At 39.8% G+C, this 18,961-nt stretch overlaps 2 long non-coding RNA genes across 2 annotated transcripts in view; one reads left to right on the forward strand and one right to left on the reverse strand.

The window, feature by feature from the left end:
• Positions 1-396: 396 nt before the first annotated feature.
• Positions 397-12,237, reverse strand: LOC127536715 (uncharacterized). The gene is made up of 2 exons (XR_007945833.1): positions 12,022-12,237; positions 397-696 (listed from the first exon to the last, which is right to left on the reverse strand). It is a non-coding gene; the product is annotated as an uncharacterized LOC127536715 (long non-coding RNA).
• The window catches only part of LOC110955996 (uncharacterized), a 75,117-nt gene continuing 56,864 nt past the window's right edge, over positions 709-18,961 (forward strand). The window contains exon 1 of the long non-coding RNA XR_007945834.1: positions 709-807. This is a non-coding gene — a long non-coding RNA (uncharacterized LOC110955996). The remainder of the gene's footprint in view (positions 808-18,961) is intronic.

Genomic DNA, 18,961 nt, shown 5'->3' on the forward strand with positions numbered 1-18,961 from the left:
TGTAAAGCAGCTCCTGAATTATTCATGGTATAAGTTCTTGTCAGAAGGTAAATTTCCATCTGTGCGTTTGTTTGTGTTAATGGCGCGCATGAGTGCTCGTTCACGCGTGTGTGTAGCTGTGTGTATCCTTGCATACACATGTCTGTGCATGATTGACTAATGCATGTGTGTCTGTCGTCAAATTATTGTCATCAGCTCAGGATAGTCATTTTAGCCTGACCTCACGTAATGGGGTTTGACAGCCAGTGGCTAAGACAATAATTACAAACAGTATCAAAGCCTGCTGACTAGAATAAAAATCATTTTTAGAGCTGTTGTTATTAAAGACAAGCAATTATCTGCACACAATACTAGGCTGAGGAGCCAAAAAAAAAAAAAAGAGGTGGGAAATTTCAATTGTTTAAAAAAAGGAAAGTTTATTTGTGCTGATATTAAAGGACAGAGCAGAATGAGTAATATTAAAGGTTCAAGGTGTGACTTGGTTCTTGCTCTCGCTCCTTTTTCACTCTGTCATTCTTTGTTGGAACTTCAATACTGTAGTGATTCATGTTCCTCCTCTCCTCTCGCCTCCTCTCCTCTCCTCTCCTCTCTCAGTAGATGTCACTGCAGTTCCACCGGCGGCCAGGGGTGCGGACAGATTGCAATGCATCGTGGGACATAGACACCCTCAGGTGACGATAGCGGTGACGAAAGGGACTGGAGGGGAGGGGAGAGGTGTGGAAAAGATATAATGAGGGGAGGAAGAGGACAGATAAAGGGAAAGGGAGGGGAGGAGACAGCAGAGACACTTTCAGTCTGTCTTCACAGGTAAGGCCTGGCGACCGGTGTTAGTATCAGTCATCACATGCATCACCTGCACATCTGAGGCTAAAAATAAGCACGCATACTGTAGCACACAGGTACATGGCAAAGCTATTAAGGATGTTGAGCTATTAACAAACACACACACACACACACACCCTCACACATCCCAGTGATGCAATTAACTGTCATGCCCCCATCTCCTATCAGTTAGTAATGAAGAGATAAAGTGTTGTGGCATCAGGGGAAATGTGAGCCAAGATAGAGGTGTTGTTGACTTGCCTCTGTCAAACAGATAGCAATCTGTCAGCTCTCCAGTGTTCCACCACTTCCGCTGATTGGAGCCCACTGTAATTACTTTATTCAATATGGGAAATGAAAAATATCACTGCTCATCAAGTGACATTTCAAGCAATGTTTTCCTTTGCTCAGTAACTTGATGTTTTCTTCAAGCAGGTCGGTTGAAGGTTTGGAAGTGTCGGCGACGTCTCACTTGTTAATTCTAATCGTATTAGTTCATATGCAGCTCATTAAGTGGGCACACCCCTGGTTGGCTTTGCTTTTAAGGTAGTTGCTTTGAAAATGTTGGTGTGCCTGATAAACTATCGACTTCACTTGATCATAGACACTTTCTAAATGCAGCTGTTTTTCCTGGTGTCTTTTTATTCAGACATTGTGCTCTGTTATTTGGTACTGTCATGCAAGGGGAACAAGCAGTTGTTACTCATTTGCCATCCTTTACTTACCATTCTGTTCAGATTATTCTGAACTTCCAGTTGATCCAGTCTGTCATGTGACTCTTACCAGCTGCATAACCGCTGTCAAATCAAATGTTCTATTTAAATGTTGGAATCAATCATCCAGTCGCCTTTGCATCATTGCTTATTTCACAATCTCCACTTCCACACTGTGTTCTATATCATTATTAATGCCATGCAACAATTCTATTTTTGTATTCCCTATGGAATATTATTAGGCTATGCTACCACTTCACCTGACATAGAATTAATTCATAAAATATATTTTTGTGTTAATTTCTAATATTTTCTCAACTTTTGTATGATTCTATGGATACCAATCATTACTAAGAATAGAATGGAATAGAATAGAAAAGAAGAGAAGGCAAAACTTGAAATTCAACCGTAACACACCAATACAGATTTAGGATGAGACAAGAGCTGGAAAAACAGATTTTTGGTGAGTTCATAATCATCTCCCACTTTTTTTTTCTGAATGGTTGGCCCTGTCAGTTGAAAACAACCCTAAAGTGAGCCTGATCGACGCTTTCCACTGTCCCGTCTCCACTGACGGTAGACTATTTACCAGTGAGTGTTTTGGTACTGAGAGTAAAAGCCAGCTCTTCCCCAGCAGTAGAGATGAACCACATATTGCTCCTCTCAGAAAACATTGGATCAGCTTTGAGTTTCTGCCCTCTGTCTGAACTTAATTAATCATGGAAAGGAATTATCTGTTGACATGTAGAAAATAGATATTTTTCTTGCTAGCAAACAAGTTAAAAATCTGATTTCTATTACTATGGTTGTGTAATCCACATTCTAGTCAGGCGTGACTTTAAAGGACAACGATCAGATAGCGTGACCAGTACACATCGCGTGGCCAGTGACTTTCAAAGGCCACCTTAAAATGCAGCTTTATGCAAATGACATGATGCCACAGATGACAAAAGAAAGACAAGAATGGGTTGTTGGTATGCTGGATGCTGGCATGTCAGTCAGAGCTGTAGTCAAGCACTTCAATGTCCACAACTCCACCGTTTGTTGTCTGACTAATTGTTTACGACAGCTCTGGGTTTACGTGTCCAACATCAACCCTTCAGGTAAACGCAGACAATGTCTCACAAGCCAGCATCAACAACTGCATTAATTCTGTGCATCGCAGATATATAGCTGCTCATTGACTTGGGATTTCTGCACTATGACCCCACTCTTGATCTACTCTTCATCTTCTTTCGAGTATAGGTGGTAGTTTAATGATGTCTGTTGGGTTGTAGAGATGCCTTGAACAGTAAATACTTAATCCCCTATGTTAATAAGGATGAATAGCATTGAATTAAATATTACACCTACTCTTGTTCAATATTTTAGGACGTAATGGTTTATGGTAGCAAATAAGACTATGCAGGTGGGCAAAATTAAAGTATGACTGCCTGCCAAATTCAAGCTCTGGGTAATACCCTTGCTCAGAGCTTTGCTTCCTACAATCTACTCCTATGCGTGCCCGCAGTGCAGTAATACCACTAAACATAATTTCTCTGCTTGTTTATGTTGTATTATAACTTTGACAAAAGCGGTCCTGGAAGAATTAGTATGATTGTGCTCGAATGTCTTCTTGTTTAATATGGGGTTTTCTCTCTCTTGGGTAAATCCATTGTCGTCTGAGTGTTTGGTTGCACTCAGTGGATGCTATTAAATCCTTTTCAAGTACCTGTTTCACCAGAGAAAGAGAAGGACATCCGTGAGTGGCAACGCAGGAGAAATAGAATACGTTTATGCGCGTGTGTTTGAGTTGTTTGCACGCGTACGTGGATTTCCTTTTTCTGTAAGTCTGTGTGTGTGTGGTTATGAGCTGTCTTGTTTGTCACAGTTCAGCAGTAAGAGGAGAGGAGCATTAAACGCCCTCTTCCTCCACTAATCAGGGATTAGACAGTGTTTAAGAGCATAAGAGAGAACCATAAAACAAATGAGTGTGTGAAAGAGACAGTTGAAAATGCCTATAAGGAAAATAAATGAATGGCTGGCAGTTGTTTGGTGTGAGGCATGTCTTGGTAGTGGCATGAATGTGTAGCTTCAGCTCTTGATTTCCTGGAATTTCTGAGCCATTCACAGTTTGTTTTTTCTTTTGTTTTATTTCCATCTGCCATTTTGGCCACTCATCCTTCACATTGGCAGCCAGAACCACGACATAATTACTTTAAATTTCAATGTGCAGTAAAGGAGTGAAGAAGAAGCAAGTCATTTGTCCATTGTTCATGCAGAAAACATTTTTATAATTTTCAGACAGACATCAGTGTAACCCCCTCATCTTAAAGGAGAGCACAATACTGTCACTGCAGTGGTACTAACGAAGAGGATTCAAAAAAAGTGCAACAAACGCATACAGTTGTCATCAAGCAACCTTCTCAGTTGCCCAATAAGCTATGAGCAAGTGCACAATACAAAGGAATTACTTGGCAGTAAGAATGCTGTGAGTCTAGTCTTTATCTTGTAATCAACGTGAAGGATGTCATTGTTGCTAGCTTTCAAGTGATTTTTGTGTCGTAGTTAAACAAAGTCACGTGATGCACTCTGGTTAGAAAAAGAGAAGATGCAAAATGGCTTTAGAATTCTAAGTAAATTTATCTGAATGTCACAAATATGCCAAAAACATACTCTCAACTGGCACAGCAGGAAGGAGGGAGGAACTCTCATGTACAAGCTCTAGAGGTCCAAAAGCATAGAAACCAACGTGATTCACCTTTACTGGAATGAATAAGATGCCATCTTAAAATGCAGTGTCCGGTTCCTTTTGTTATGTCCACAAATTATCACCTAATAAAATTTCAGAGTTCTGAAATCCTTCCTCAGAGTGTTACAAAGTGCCATACAGTGTTCTGCCATCTGAAAGAGCTATAAAATTCAGCTATGTTTCACTCAAACCGCTCTAGCAGGATCATATTTCATCTGTTCTTGAGGCATCAGGCCCCCACCAAAGCAGTCAGGTGTGTTTTTTCGACACAGTGCTATTTTTGGTCTGATTGCCTGCTAAGAGTTTCCCATAATATACATCACAATCTGACACACACACACACACACTGCTGTTTCACTGTTGTTGCAGCTAATGCAAAACTTTCTTGCAACATATTCCACATGTGATAACTTGACACAATTTGGGAGACGGGTGATACCATTTTTGTTCGATGTCCATAAATAGAGATTTGATGGGGAAAGGAAAGACGAAGGGAGAATAAGAGAAGCAGGTTTTAAGTGAAAGTGTGACAGGGAGAGAGAGAGAGAGAGAGAGAAAGAGAGATACATGTAGAATGAAAGGGAGAGAAAGAGAGAGTATGGAGGAAGGCAGTCTTCCTGGGGATGTAGGAATGATTAATGTGAAGCTGTCAGAGAGGTGGAGAGGGGAAACCACAGCGATGGGGGAAGAGTCATGGCCAGGTGCAGAGAAAAGAATATGACAGAGAGAGAGGGAGAAAGAGAGGGAGGGAGAGAAAGAGATGATGGCATAAAGGCATAAAAGGGTTTCAGGACAGGCTGTAGAGAGTGAGGAGTGAATGTGCAGAGAGAGCACGGTGAAAGCATGAAAGGGGTTTCAGGAAAGACTGCTTAGAGGGAATGAGAAGAAGACAAAAAAAGGGGGACAGAGTGAGTGGGAGAGGATGGAGGTGTGAAAGAGGATACAGCCGAGACTGCTGAGAAACAGAAAGGGAGGCAAAGAGAGTATTATAGAGACATGCCGGGACACCAAGACAAAAAGAAAAGAGATAATGCTACCTGCTAAGATGAGAGACCTGTGATAGTGTCTTACGGTTTCTGTATGAGAGCCTGCTGTGTGTTTGTGTGTGTGAGAAAAAGAGAGATCAACTGTGTGGGCAAAATGAACGTGGACGTACTTTGTCACACCCATGTCTGTGTCAACCAGGAGTTACGCCGGTCTGTAGCTTCACTTATTGCTCAGCTGCCCCTTTGACTGCACTCTGCTCTCTCACCAGCTTCCATTAAATGTTGTTTTCTATTGTGCATACCTGTCATGGTGTACAGTAACACAGAAATAATTTGTGGACAGGAAGGTAACGGGAAACTCGAACAAAGCAGCTCGATTTCTTTAGGTTCCACTCAACAGTTGATGGATTTTCCATGAGGAGTGGTGACTCCATCAGTGCGCACTCTGAAGCAGTATGAACACAGGTAGGCAGGCATGGTGCATACATGTACATGCAAGAACCCACTGTCAAAGAAAGCTGATCTATTACCTTCAGTGTTATTGTCTTATTTTTTATGCACACATATTTTGGCTTTATGTCTGAGGATTTGGTCTGAGCTGTTGGCAGTTAAAGGCCTTTATTCAGATGGTGTCACATAGTTTTTTAAAACAAGATGCAGGAACACCTCCACAGTCCTCAAAGATAGGCAAACACATCTGATTCAAGGTTAGAGTTTCATTTGTTACCTAGATATTAGTATCTTGAAATGTTTCCACTATTGTTGGCAAATTGCCAGAAGCCATACATATACACTGGCCAAAAGCCATTAATTGCTACAAAATTATCTATCATGGTGGCCAGTTATCGCTGTTTTTTTGATGTTTTTTGTTCTGTAATTATGAGGTCACTGTCATTTAATAATGAAAACTATATGCAAAATTCCAAAACTAATAATTATTTTCTGAATTCAATTCAAAATTCTATTGAACTAAAAAGATCAATTTCAAAATTATTCTAAATGTAGCAAATGTATTTAGAATTTTGATGTATTTTTTTTTTAGAAAATTAATTTTTTGCATTTTCTTTTTTGAAAATGGAATCTTTATCATCACCTTTGAGTCATTAAGGTTTTTAATGCCTTTTTTCACATTAGATTACATTCTTTAAACTTCAGTATATTCCCATATTTAAAACTTACAGACATAGAATCTGTCAAAATGGAAAATTCTGGTACATTACAGTTTACTTTTTTCACAGAGTAGCTTGTTTAAGCTAAGACAGCAGTAGATTGCAATGTGGGCTGGATTTTGCTCATAACATTTGTAACTACTATCAACAAGACATGGGTTAACAACTTAAAGCTGCTCTGCAACAATGGAGGTTGATTATGCCTTGAAAGTTGGTGCTACCAAATCCTACAGGCATAAAAATAGTGTTGGAACACACCATGGCACGATTCCCTCAAGAGCATTATTTTAACAGTATTGTACTGCAGAAAGTAGTGTGTTGCTATAAAAATGGTGAGGAAAAGGCAATTACCAATAGAGGAGAGACAGATCATCATACCACTTGAAAATGTAAGTCTTTCCTTCAGAGAAATTGCAAAGAAAGTCAAGGTATCAGTGAGTCCATTTTCAAAGGCACTCAGAAACTGGGGGAAACTCTGACAGGAAGAGGTCTGGAAGACCCAAAGCCACAACAGAATCAGAAGAAGTTGTTTCTGAAAATCAGCAGCCTGGTGATAGGCGGCTCACAGGACATCAGCTTCAAGCATAACTTAATAGTGGTCGTAGTAAAAAAGTCTCAGTTTCAACTGTGAGGAGAAGATTTGGAGTTTCAGGTTTGACAGGTCGAATAGCAGCATGAAAGCCATTGCTAAGACGTCAGATTAAGGAAAAGAGGCTTGCCTGGGCCATGAAACACTACCAATGGACTACTGAAGACTGGAAGAAGATATTATGGACTGACGAATCAAAATTTGAAATTTTTGGTTCAGTTGTATGTTGTCAAGTAGGCGAAAGGATTGTTCCTCAGTGTGTGGTGTCAGCTGTCAATATTGGAGGAGAGTGACCCAAAACATAAGTCCAAGCTATGCCAGAACTACAATAGGAAAAAAGAACAAGATGGTGAGCTTGAAAACATGGAGTCGCCAGCACAATCTCCAGACTTAAACCTCATGGAGCTGGTTTGGAATGAACTGGACAGAAGACTGAAAGCAAAGCAGCCTACAAGTGCCACACTTTTATGGGAACTTCTGCAACAGAGTTGGGAAGAACTTTATGAAGAATATTTGATTTCCTTTGTGGAAAGAATGCCAGGAGAGTGTTCAGCTGTTAAATCTGCCAAAAGGGGCTGTTCTGATGAGTCAAAAGTTTAGAATACATTTTGGTTTCTAAATTGATTTTTTTTCTTCATTTGTTTATTTGTTCTATGTTTTCATTTCAGAGTACAATGGGACATTAACATGCATTATTTCCAATAGGAAACTGAGAAAACTGCGGTGTCCTAAAGCTTTTGACTGGTAGTGTAGATGTGCTTGTTAGTGCACAGTGTGCAGCAGGTTATTTAAAAAGGAGCTTATTGGGAAGCTACATTTATTTTATTGACGGATGACATCTCTGCCAAGAACACACTTTTCTCATAAAGGCAGATTAATTCAACTCCAATGTGGGAACAATAGGTTGTGATTTCATATTAGCTACGGTATTGCCTCAACGTGACATGCTGCAATATGTAATTTTCCAAAGTATTCAAAGCCGCATACTAAAAAGTAAAAGTTGTGTTTATCTTGCTTCATTATAACCCTGAATTATACAATACCTCACGATGCTACTCTCATAGGACAGCATTACGAACATAATTATAAAAAAGATCATAAATACATAAATGATTACACTTGGCTTTCGTGCGCTGCTTTACTGTGTTATTTAACACTTGACAGACAGAATTCCTACAAATCAGATCTGTTTTTTTATGTGAGAGAGTAATTAGAAAATCAGAAGTTTTATTATTGTTGAAGTGTAACCTTTCTGCGGGGACAATAAAGTGCATTGAAGTGAGCTGAAAAATGCTAAACTGCAGTATAACTGACCACCTCCCCCACTGGCTCTGTCAGTTGAAACTGTAAAATCTTTTTTATGACATTTCCATTTTCCTGATTATTATGCAGGGGACAGAGATGGAAAATATGGAAAATAAAAACTGTATAAAATGCAACACTGGCTGTGACGCTTGATGTGAATTGTTCCGAGTTGTTATGCGGCAGAGTTTACCTCACAAGAAAGTAGCTTGTGTTCTACCTGCAGTTTTTTACCATCAACGTTAAAAAAAAATCATCTTTATTTGTCTCAGCGGAGAGATTTAGGCACCTTTGGGCCAAGAACCACTTCAGATGCCTTTCTATAGAGAAATAGAGAGCAGCGCCTTCGGGAAATGAACAGAAACATGAGGGTCATTCGAACACTTGTTCACCAGGACCATCAGCATTACCAAGTTAATAACACTCTTTACAGTACAGGGCAAAATGATGCAGACTGAATACACAAAAATGGATATACAGTATATATTTTTTCATCTATATATCACAGCACTGGTCACAACCTGGTGGTAGGTAGACTGAGAAGAAGATCGAAGCGTTTGTTCTCTAAATAAAGTGATACTGATCTGCAGTTCTGTGTGTACTAGAGCACATCAGTCTGTCCATCTTTCTGTCTGTATCGCTCTTGATTTTTCCCCCTCCATTCAGCATTCACTTTCTCTCTCACTCCCATTATCTCAATGCAGAGTGTGTAGGTGGTACAGAGTACATGATGACTGATTAAATAGTACAAGCAGCCCATACTAGAAGCTTCATTAGCCATAAAAGACCAATTCACCAACAATTAAAACCAGCTTCACTGACTTTAATGACACCACATAGACAGCATGAGCTCCACCACTTTACGAGATAAAAGGAGCCCAAGACTATTAAAGAAAATATGGAAAGTGGGATGGGGTTATAGATGGGGGAACGCTGGGGCTTTGAGGGTGGATGCATGCTTGGCGGTATGTTTCTAGCCAAAAAAAAAATTACTCATCTGTGCATACTGCAGAACATGTAGCAGATGAGGGTGACTGGGTTGATGGAAATGAAAGGTGTATGACAGTGGTGTCACACAATATATCCGGATTGTTGCGGGAAAAGACAGCAGCTAAGTCAGTGTACTGCAAGTCTGCAAGTGAATTATTCTGAAAATAGAGAGTTGAGTGTAATATACGGATCGGGAAAGAAGGTTAAGGTGAGCAGTGGTGCCAACACTGAAAGCTCTAGCAAAACAACACGATGGTATCCAACTAGCTTTATTATGCATCCATATCATTTGTGTTGCATTGTGAGTTTTGGATCAACGGAACTTTCTCCGTTGTTTTGTTGTCACTCCTTGTTATAATTTGAAGATGAGTTTACTTTATAAGTCCATTTACTGGCAGAACTCAGATATAACATTACAGCTTGACCTGTTATGTTACCATTATGGAGCTTTTTAACGAACAACAATACAACAGGTCAAAATGATAACTCTGCTGAACCTAATGTGTTTTGGACAGAGGAGGAAGCTCTGAACAGAATAGCAGCGTGTGATTGCTCAGATGCTGCAGCTCACTGCTTTCATCTCAGTTCATTTCTCCGTTCATCCATCTTGAACGCTGTTGTTCAGTTCTTATTCTTTGACAAAAAGGGTAAAACGTACTGTCATAGGTTCCATGTTGACATATTGCTTTTCATTTAATTCTGCTTTTATTGTGAAAAATAGGTTGTCAACGGATATTTTTCATCGTAGTTTATACTGACGAAATTAACACTGAAGGAAAAACTGACAGCCGCATAGGTTGAACGTGATGATGGAGGACACCTGTCGACACAGCTTTTGCACGCAAGTATTGTCCTTTGTTGACTTTTCATCGTCGTCGCATGCAAAAGTTCCCAACCCGTATTGCAATGTTTTGTTTTGTGTTTGTCTAATTCATCATGTCCACTTTCATCTCCTCTTGTTGTACATTGATGGCTCTTGAAGTTATGTGGTACAGTGTGGGATGTGAGAATTTTAGACACTCTCCTGACGCTCTCCTGATTTGGCATGCAGGGCCAGAGGAACAATGCCTTTCGATTAGACCCGGTTTTGTAGGAGAGGGAATGACATTGATTGGCCGAGGGAATGGGGATTGACATTGATTGGTCCCGGCTTGTTTGTGCGGGCAGGAAGTGATTTGCATAATGCAGACATTCGCAGTCTGCTGTGGCTCTGTACGTGGTAAACCAGGCCAGAATATAAAAATCTGGACTTAACAGTAGAAAAGGGCACCACTGAGATGGATGTACTATTGTCTACTCTTATGTGCACAGAAGCTCTTTATGCATTCCTTTTCAGATTCCATATACATATATATATATATATATATATATATATATATATATATATATATATATGTATATATATATATATAATAAGAATATAATTTTAGTCAATGTTATAAATTATGAGGTTGAAAAGAAGTTGTAGAATTATTCATATGACTCAATAACTGCACATAGGAAAGGAGAAATGGAGATACACAGCAACAGCAATTTTGGTGATATAAGTTTGTCACAAGACCAAGAACTTCAAACAGAAGAAAAGAAGTGTTAGGACAATGAAAATGACAGAATGGGAGAGGGGAAAAAAGGTAAAAATTGTCTGAGTGAGAGAGAAAAAGTGGGGGGTGATAAAAAGTAAGAGAGAAGTGTCAGTGGAAAAAAGGGGAAGAGAGCTGGATCAAGAGAATCAAGAGGAGACGAAATAAAAGAAAGTAAGAGAAGACAACAGGGGAGAAAAGAGAGCAGACACAGGAAAGAACAGGGAGAGTGCTGTGTCTCCTGGTTGTCTTTGTTTACGGTGACAGGGACAGGTGGAGGCTGACAGCAGGACCTTTACAGAGAGCCAGTTAAATAAAGAGGGGATGGAGGGATGGAAATGAGCTAAAAGAGAGGAACAAAAGAAGGAGGGAGACTTGGAGACTAAATGCCAGTCCCCAAATGGCTGCCAAGCCTTCTGTTTCCTTCCTGCTCAGAGTTGTAGCACCATGTGGTTAATCAGCAACATAGATCAAACTACTACGATTAATTTGACTAGCCTTTTGTCTGTTTACTTTAAGCATTACTTTTTGATTGTGGTGTCATCAGTGCAGGGACGTCATGGCTGCCTGGTTCCTTGCATGAATAATTTTACCTTTGGAGAGCCTTAAACTTTTCATCTACAGCCATCGTTAAATCAAAGTTTTAATTTGTCCACTGCTTTGATTTATGCCCAATTACCTGCAAAGCTATGGACCTTCCCATCAGCTCCAGCTTGTGTTTACTGCTAAGTAACAAATGTTGCCATGCTAACACTGCAAACTAGCATGGTGAGTGTTAAGCGTGCTGACATTAGAATTAAGCTCGCACAGATCCACAGGCATGTTTTTTTTTTAAACGAATGTATGTTTGATGGATTCTTGTGCATCAGAGTGAAACCAAATGAGCACATGTCACACATTTCTTTTTTTAGTAAGATGCAGTTGAGTGAAAAGGGTAAACACCTCTCTGTCAGTCACTCTCTCTTTCTCACCGACATGCAGATGAGCCTTTGAACCTGTGGGGTATTATGGGATTGTCTAACAGTGATTACAGAGGATCAGGGTTGCAAAAACGAAGAAAAAAAAGACGACAACAAAAACAAAGATGCGTGTGAACGTACACATGCCGAGAAAAATCCCTCACACGCAGATAGACTCACTCGTCAAGCCAGGAAGTCCAGCCACTTTGACAGGGATAATCCTGTGGCGACGAGAGAGGGTAAAGTTAGGAAGAGACGAACCCAAACCCGGAAAAGCCGATTAGAGGCTGAGGGAACAAAACCCAGGCAGTGGGAGAAGGAAGAGGAGAAACAAGTAGCAGAACACCAAAGCCAAGCCGACCCTGACACAAGAGGATGGTTATGCCTTATGGACCAGGAAAACAGAAGGGGAGGGGGAGGATGTGGATACAGAGCAGCAGGACAGATTGTAGGGAGGAAGAAGAAGATCTGCTGGGAGATATGGAGGTAGAGAAGAAAGGAGGGAAGGCATAAGGAGAGAGTGATGAATATAGATAAAGAACACGGGGGGGGAGGAGAAAAGGAAAAGATAAAGAGAAGTGGGATGAGGTCTGAGAAGATGAGGAGGAGAGAGAGAAAGACTGTTTCAGATAAATTGACAGAAATTGAATATCATCATAAATTGAAGTAAAAATGTGATGAGGGAAAAAGAATGAATCCAGCTGGGAGCATATGTCCTTGCCACGCTACTACTCTCCTCTGTCTACTTTCTCTCTATTTCTCTGTCTGTCTGGAGTCTTTCACTCACGCAGACGAGCAGTAAAACTCCTCATCGTTTTCTTCAGTTTCTTCCTGTCTGGTAGAACATATATAACTAATTTACCGCAGCACATATGTTTATGAGTCAGGGTTGCATTATGTCTTCATCCATGTCCAAGGACGTACATGAGCCTTCAACATCCACGGAGATGTTCTGGCTGCCAAAAGATAATGAAGAATAGAATGTAGCGATTGCCAAAAATTCAGAAAGGAAGTTTAATCTGGCAACTAAATGAGAAAATTTCTTCATATCTCTTAGCTCCATATTCCATAACTTCTTTTTTCGAATCCATTTCTGCTCCTCTGTATCGCTTTTTGTCATGTTTCTCCTCTCCACTCACTTTCTCCTTCTACCCCATCTCTTTTTCCTTTGTCTCTCTCTCTCTCTCTGTCTATTAATCCCAGGGCTGTAGGGGTTGTAGAGTTGGTATTTCCACCCAGTGATAAGGGCCTCATAGAATGAGTTTGACACTGGGGGGGTCGTGATGTGTTGGATGCAATAAAACATGAACATGCACACATGAACACACACGAAGACAGGACTTGATCCTATCTCACTATGGTAAAATGGTGTGTAGATACCAGCCGTGATAGATGGATGGGGGAGTCTGATAAAGTCTTGATAAGTCCCAGGAACACACAGTGAGACAGACAGCTAGAACATGGAAAGGCTGGATTATGTGTTCCAGCAAGTTGTTCCAGCAAGTCACCCGATCTACATTGAGCTGGGGCCTATGGCTACATTGATCATTTCAATCTGATTTTGAGACCAGATCATTAAGATTGTGTTTAATGAATGCAGTATTCGTTGCACATGTGCTCTGAAAAAAATCCCCTCTGTGTGAAAGCGACCTCTTTCAAAAGCATTTTTTTAAATAAGCCATAACTGAACAAACAGGACTTTGTAGTTGTGCATTGAGGCCTGCCGCTTCCTGACACTCTGGCGTGATTGGATGATAAATACTGCAATTTAACAACACTGATGGAGATAAGTGTTGCTGTCGTTGTCCCTGTATGTTTGGGGAATACGTGCATGTCCAAACCATCTGTGGTAGATACAAGGTTAAATGCAATGTCTCAATATAAACTCTTAAGTTCACTTTTTATTCTGCTTGTGTTTGTACTAACTGCTAAAACTGAAAAATTAAATGTTCATATTACTTTTTCATTTTACTTTATTCCAAGTCTATCATGGACTGATGCCATGAAAACCTATACGTTCACAAGACATTTGGAACAAAGATGACTATTGTATATGAGGACTGTACCAGATTGTACTCGTAAAAATGTAATATTCGCAATTTTGTTTCAGTTTAGCTCAGTTCTGTTTTGTTTCCAGGACTGGTGTATCACTTTCTAAAAAAACATTCTGTTGTACTCCAGTAAATCAATGCAAATGGAGAGAGAGAGAAGAAAAAACAACAACTTTTTCTCTCGGTGAGAAAACTGCAGTTGTTGCATGACATTAAAAATTTAAACATTTTCAAGAGGTTCAGTAGGATCTGACTTTCATGTGTACTTTCATATAAACACCATCAAGGTATGAGGAAACCGATGCGATGCAGTTTTCGTGGCTACATCTGTACTTTCCTATCTTCAGTCAAGGATGTGGTCTTTCAGTTTGAGAGCATTATTTCTTCATTTTGCTGAGATTTTGTAAGGCTTTGCCAAGTATCTACCTGTTTTGGCTGAAGGGACTCCAAAATTACCTAATGACCATGTGAAATTCTGACATCACATATTCTGATACGTGACCATTTAATCTGGTCCAGAGCCCTGCTTTTGGAGCTACATTAAATATAGCATATTGGCTTCCATCACTACAGGAGAAAATTAGGTCAATTAGAATTTTTACAGCGTCCCTATGGGAGGTTACCGTTTTATCGGGTTCAGCAGATCACTCGCCAGCATTGAATACCCAAATCAAGGACGTCAAGTCTGTGTTTTACTTTAATGGTGCTATAACGCTCTTCAGATTTAATTTATAAAGGCATTTTTGTACATCTGTGACGACAAGCTTGGCTATCTTGTTCTGTTACAAAGCAACAAGTACCAAAATGGACGCTGATGTGAACATTAAATGAAGAAATTATACTACGATCTTAATTAAAGATAGGAAGATAGGATAATAACTCCATATACATATACAGTAGCTACTTCACAATTTTGTACCCTGAAAGACTTTTAAGGAACAGCTAAGCTTGAAGAAACGGTGGACAACAATTGTGTGCATGCATTTCCAGGAATCTGTACATCAACATGTTTACTTTCATGTGTATTTTTTGTTCTTGTTACATGAGCAGGTGCTCCTTTTGGAATGTAATTGTCTTCCAAATTGCAGCTAGGCTAGCAAGTGGCACAGATTGAGGTAACAGCCAGTATGACACCAGTTGGGTAGGAGGTATGCAGGAGCAGTAAACATAGCAAATTGAAGTGTCATGAGGATATTAATAGAGACAGGATATGGCCACCAAAAGCTACGTCAAATTGGTTAGCAGGGAAAATACAATGCCAGCCAAGCCAAAACAAGCTTATCCAATGGAAATGGCAGCTTGAATAGATTGTAAACAGCTGTTGGGATACAATCTTCATTATATCTCTTAAGCCACCATTGCAGACAGGCAATATATGAGGTTTTATGACCAAGCTTAGCAATCCACGTACACTGATATATGTATATGGCTTGTACACTCTCACGCTTGTGTTTGTGCAAGTGTTTGGACAGGAATAAGACAGATAGAAACAGAGTGAGTTTGTAAGTACCAAAAAAAAGTTTGTGACAAAGCTACAATATATTTTCTTTCAGCCCCATGTGGGGAAAAGCAATTTCAGTACTTACAGTTTTAGGCAATTTAAGGCAAGTGAGAGGAGAGAAAACAACAAAAGTAATATTGAGAAGAAATAGGGAAATGCAGGCAGAGCTATTTTCGAGAAATAAACTTCTGAGTGTCAAAGTGGGAAAACTAAATCATGATGGTGAGGGGTAGAACCAAGGAGGGTATAAGCAGCTTAAAGGAAGGAGAGTCCGAGGGCAGTATAAAAAAAGATAGGGGCACAGACAGAAACAAAGGAGCAGAAGTATTGATATTTCCAGCATAAACACTCGTCCTAATGGACCAGGAGAGTTGGAGCGCAAATCGATCAGAAGACAGAAGTCTGGGCAGATGTATGGAAGGAAAATATACCTCTCACCTGCTGTGAGGAGAGAGAAGGAGGTATGGAGGAATGTAGGGAGGAGATTAGGAGATGACCAGAGTGGGGATACAGAACGAGGGCTGAGTCTGAATCTTAATGCGCAAAATGTATTTTTCATGAGAGCCGAATCAATAGTGATTTGGAGTTTTCTCTTTGTAGCTGGAATAAGCCGAGGCCGAGCGAACTAAGAGGTAGGCTATCTGGAAATCGGAGAAGAGGCAGGGAGGGAGAAGAGGACTGAATAAATTAGTGGATGGATGGATAGCCGGAAAGATAAATGACAGCGGTTGGTTAATAGGAGGAAGTTCCCGGAACTGCATGTGGGGATACGACAGAGAGGGTGGGTGGGATTGAGTGGGTGATTACTGGGAGAGGAAGAGGCAGAGCGATACAAAGGTGCACCTGTAAGCAAAGAGTCTTAGACAAGCTATTTTTATACTTTCTCACTGGCGACAGCTGAAGCTGGAGGCATTATGATTTCAGGTTGTCTGTCTATCCCACTCTTGTAAACGTGACATCTCAGGAACAGCCTTGAGGGGAATTCCTTCAGATTTAGCACAAATGTCCCCTTGGACCCCAGGATGAACTGATTACAATTTGGTGGTGAAAGGTCGAGATTACTGTGACCTCACAAAACATATTTTTAGCTGTACCTCAATTATTTATCCTATAATTGTATTGGAATTTCTCACAAATGTCTAATAGGATAAAACGATGCAGTCATGACATTTTATTTCCAAGAGGTTAAAGGTCACCTTACCTGTGACATTCTAATGTTCTACAAAAACACTCTCCTGGCCATTATTCAACGCCATAACTCAGGAACAGAAGCAGAGATTAGGACCATAAATCACATTTGGCCCAACACTGAAATGGTGACACTAATCTTGGGTGCTCACCTTGAAACTGTGGTGATTTTACAGATCTTCTGTGCTGCTGGGTTGAAGATGTGTGTGAAGCATCCATGTTTTCGTTTTTTTTTTTTTTTTTTTTAAAGTAACATTCAAATTTAAAGCATTAGTTACTGCCATGGGTACAGCTTTGTGTTTTATCAGTCGGCATAATTGGTCAAACATGAACGCAAATAAGGAATTTCAATGTTTTTACTGCATCTACGAAGATTGATCAAAATGTTCTTCAACTGTAACTAAAAAAATGAAAAACCTATAACCCCTTTTAAATTTATTGTCTGTCAAAATATAATCCTTGTGCAGTGAACAGTGCTACCACTGCTTCTGCATTATTTGTAATGTGTCAAAACTGTGATGCCCTTGGATTCCCCTGGAGCTCAGCAGGCTGAGTGTGCGACTCATGAACAAGGGCTATAGTCTTAGCACAGTGGTCATGGGTTCGAGTCTGTATGTCTTTCCCCCACTCTTCTTCTTCTTGAATTATATTTTTGTGAAGGTACAGGGAGCCAAATCTGGTGAACAGGGTAAGTGGAGAAAGAGAGAGAAAAAAACAGTGTGTAATTGTTGTTTTCCCTCAGAGACACCAAGGACGTTACATTAGTACTCTGTCTTGACAGTGTGACCCTGAGGGATTAACTTCCGGTCCACAAACATGTGAATGTTGAAGAAAACAATGAGCATGCTTCTAATGCGCTCCTGAATGAGTCATCTGCAACTGCAGTCTCTTCCACTGTGAACACTGCTGTTTCTTCTCTGGATGGTAGCCACAGTCCCATCATATATCACCAGTAACGATCTTCGGCATAACGATGGACTGACACAGAATTTGATGTTTTCTTCTCTTCGTCTCCAGTTCATGACCCATATCAAATTTACAAATGTGCATACACCAGTTGTCACAAAAATCAACACTTGTATTGTGTCACCCTGGACAAACATGAATTTAAACTGCAACTTAAAGTTTTGTGTCGTCTGAGAACTATGAGGTGATAATTCGAGTTTTGTATCAGTTTGAGAGAAACATTCTAACATTTTGACCATTACTTAAGGGTCACGTTGAGTTAGTAAGAGGCAGCTTCACTGAATGTAATTTTGGTGCATTTAGTTGTTTTAACAGTTGTTTTTAATTGTTAATGTATGTTTTATTTGATGATCTGCCACCCCTATGGTTTTGTTCAGATTAAGCTGAGAGAACTACAATGACTAGGCTAAAAAAAAGTCTGCCATTGTGAGAAATACACTTGTTTCTCTTGCCTAGAGTTATGATTAGAAGATGAGTAGACCTACCACTTGTATGTCTGTGGAGCTAGCAGGCGATCGTATAGTTTGCCTTTAGACCTGAAGCAGTTATGAACAACTTGTCTGGCTTACTGCAGAGTTCAAAACTATGCCTGCCAGCAACTCTAAAACCTTTAAAAGTTGCATGTTGTGATTTTATTTGGAATTATATGGTGCAATTTCTTCTCTCCATGTGCACTGACTTCCTGGAGTCTGTTGCTTCTGTGAAGTTGCCAAGCAACCAGCGGAGATGCTAAGAAATCTTGTGATCAGAATGAGGGTGCAAAGCAAACAGCAGAGACACTTGAATGTTAGTTTTCGTGACTGCAGGTTACAAAGAAATTGTTACAGTAAGTCCTCAACTCCATCCTTATGTTTTTAATCTTTGATCTGTTTGCAGACAGAAATATAACACTGTAATTTACACATTTTGGATACTAACAGGTATCATTTAGCTTTGGATAAGGAAAGGAAATAAAGTAATTCCTCGTGGTAGATTGTTTGTTTTGTCGTTTCTGAATTGAGATTGGTCACCTGATAAAAACGACACATCACATGTCAGATGACGGTATGAGGATGCAGTTGAAACATGTCAGCAAGGTGAAAACCATCTTTTCCTTATTTAGCTGTCAGTTAAAAAAGTAACGCTATAGTAACAGTATTCCCCTACTTCCGGTGTTCAGGTTAAGCTAATCTAAGCAAAACGGTTTAATTAAAGTACAATGGTCCCTCGCTATGGTGCGGTTCACTTTTTGTGGTCTCAATGTATCGCGGATTTTTTGATTGTAAAAAATCTGGTATTGCAGATTTTTCACTATTTTGTGGGATTTTGCGGTATATATGTATTTTTATTTTGCGGTAAAATAAACATGTTCTGGCCTAAAAAAATTATAAACAACATAAAAAATATAAAAAACAATGATAAAAACATATTAAAA

The sequence above is a fragment of the Acanthochromis polyacanthus genome, chromosome 13, assembly GCF_021347895.1.
Source record: "Acanthochromis polyacanthus isolate Apoly-LR-REF ecotype Palm Island chromosome 13, KAUST_Apoly_ChrSc, whole genome shotgun sequence".
In the NCBI taxonomy this organism is placed as follows: Eukaryota; Metazoa; Chordata; class Actinopteri; family Pomacentridae; genus Acanthochromis; species Acanthochromis polyacanthus.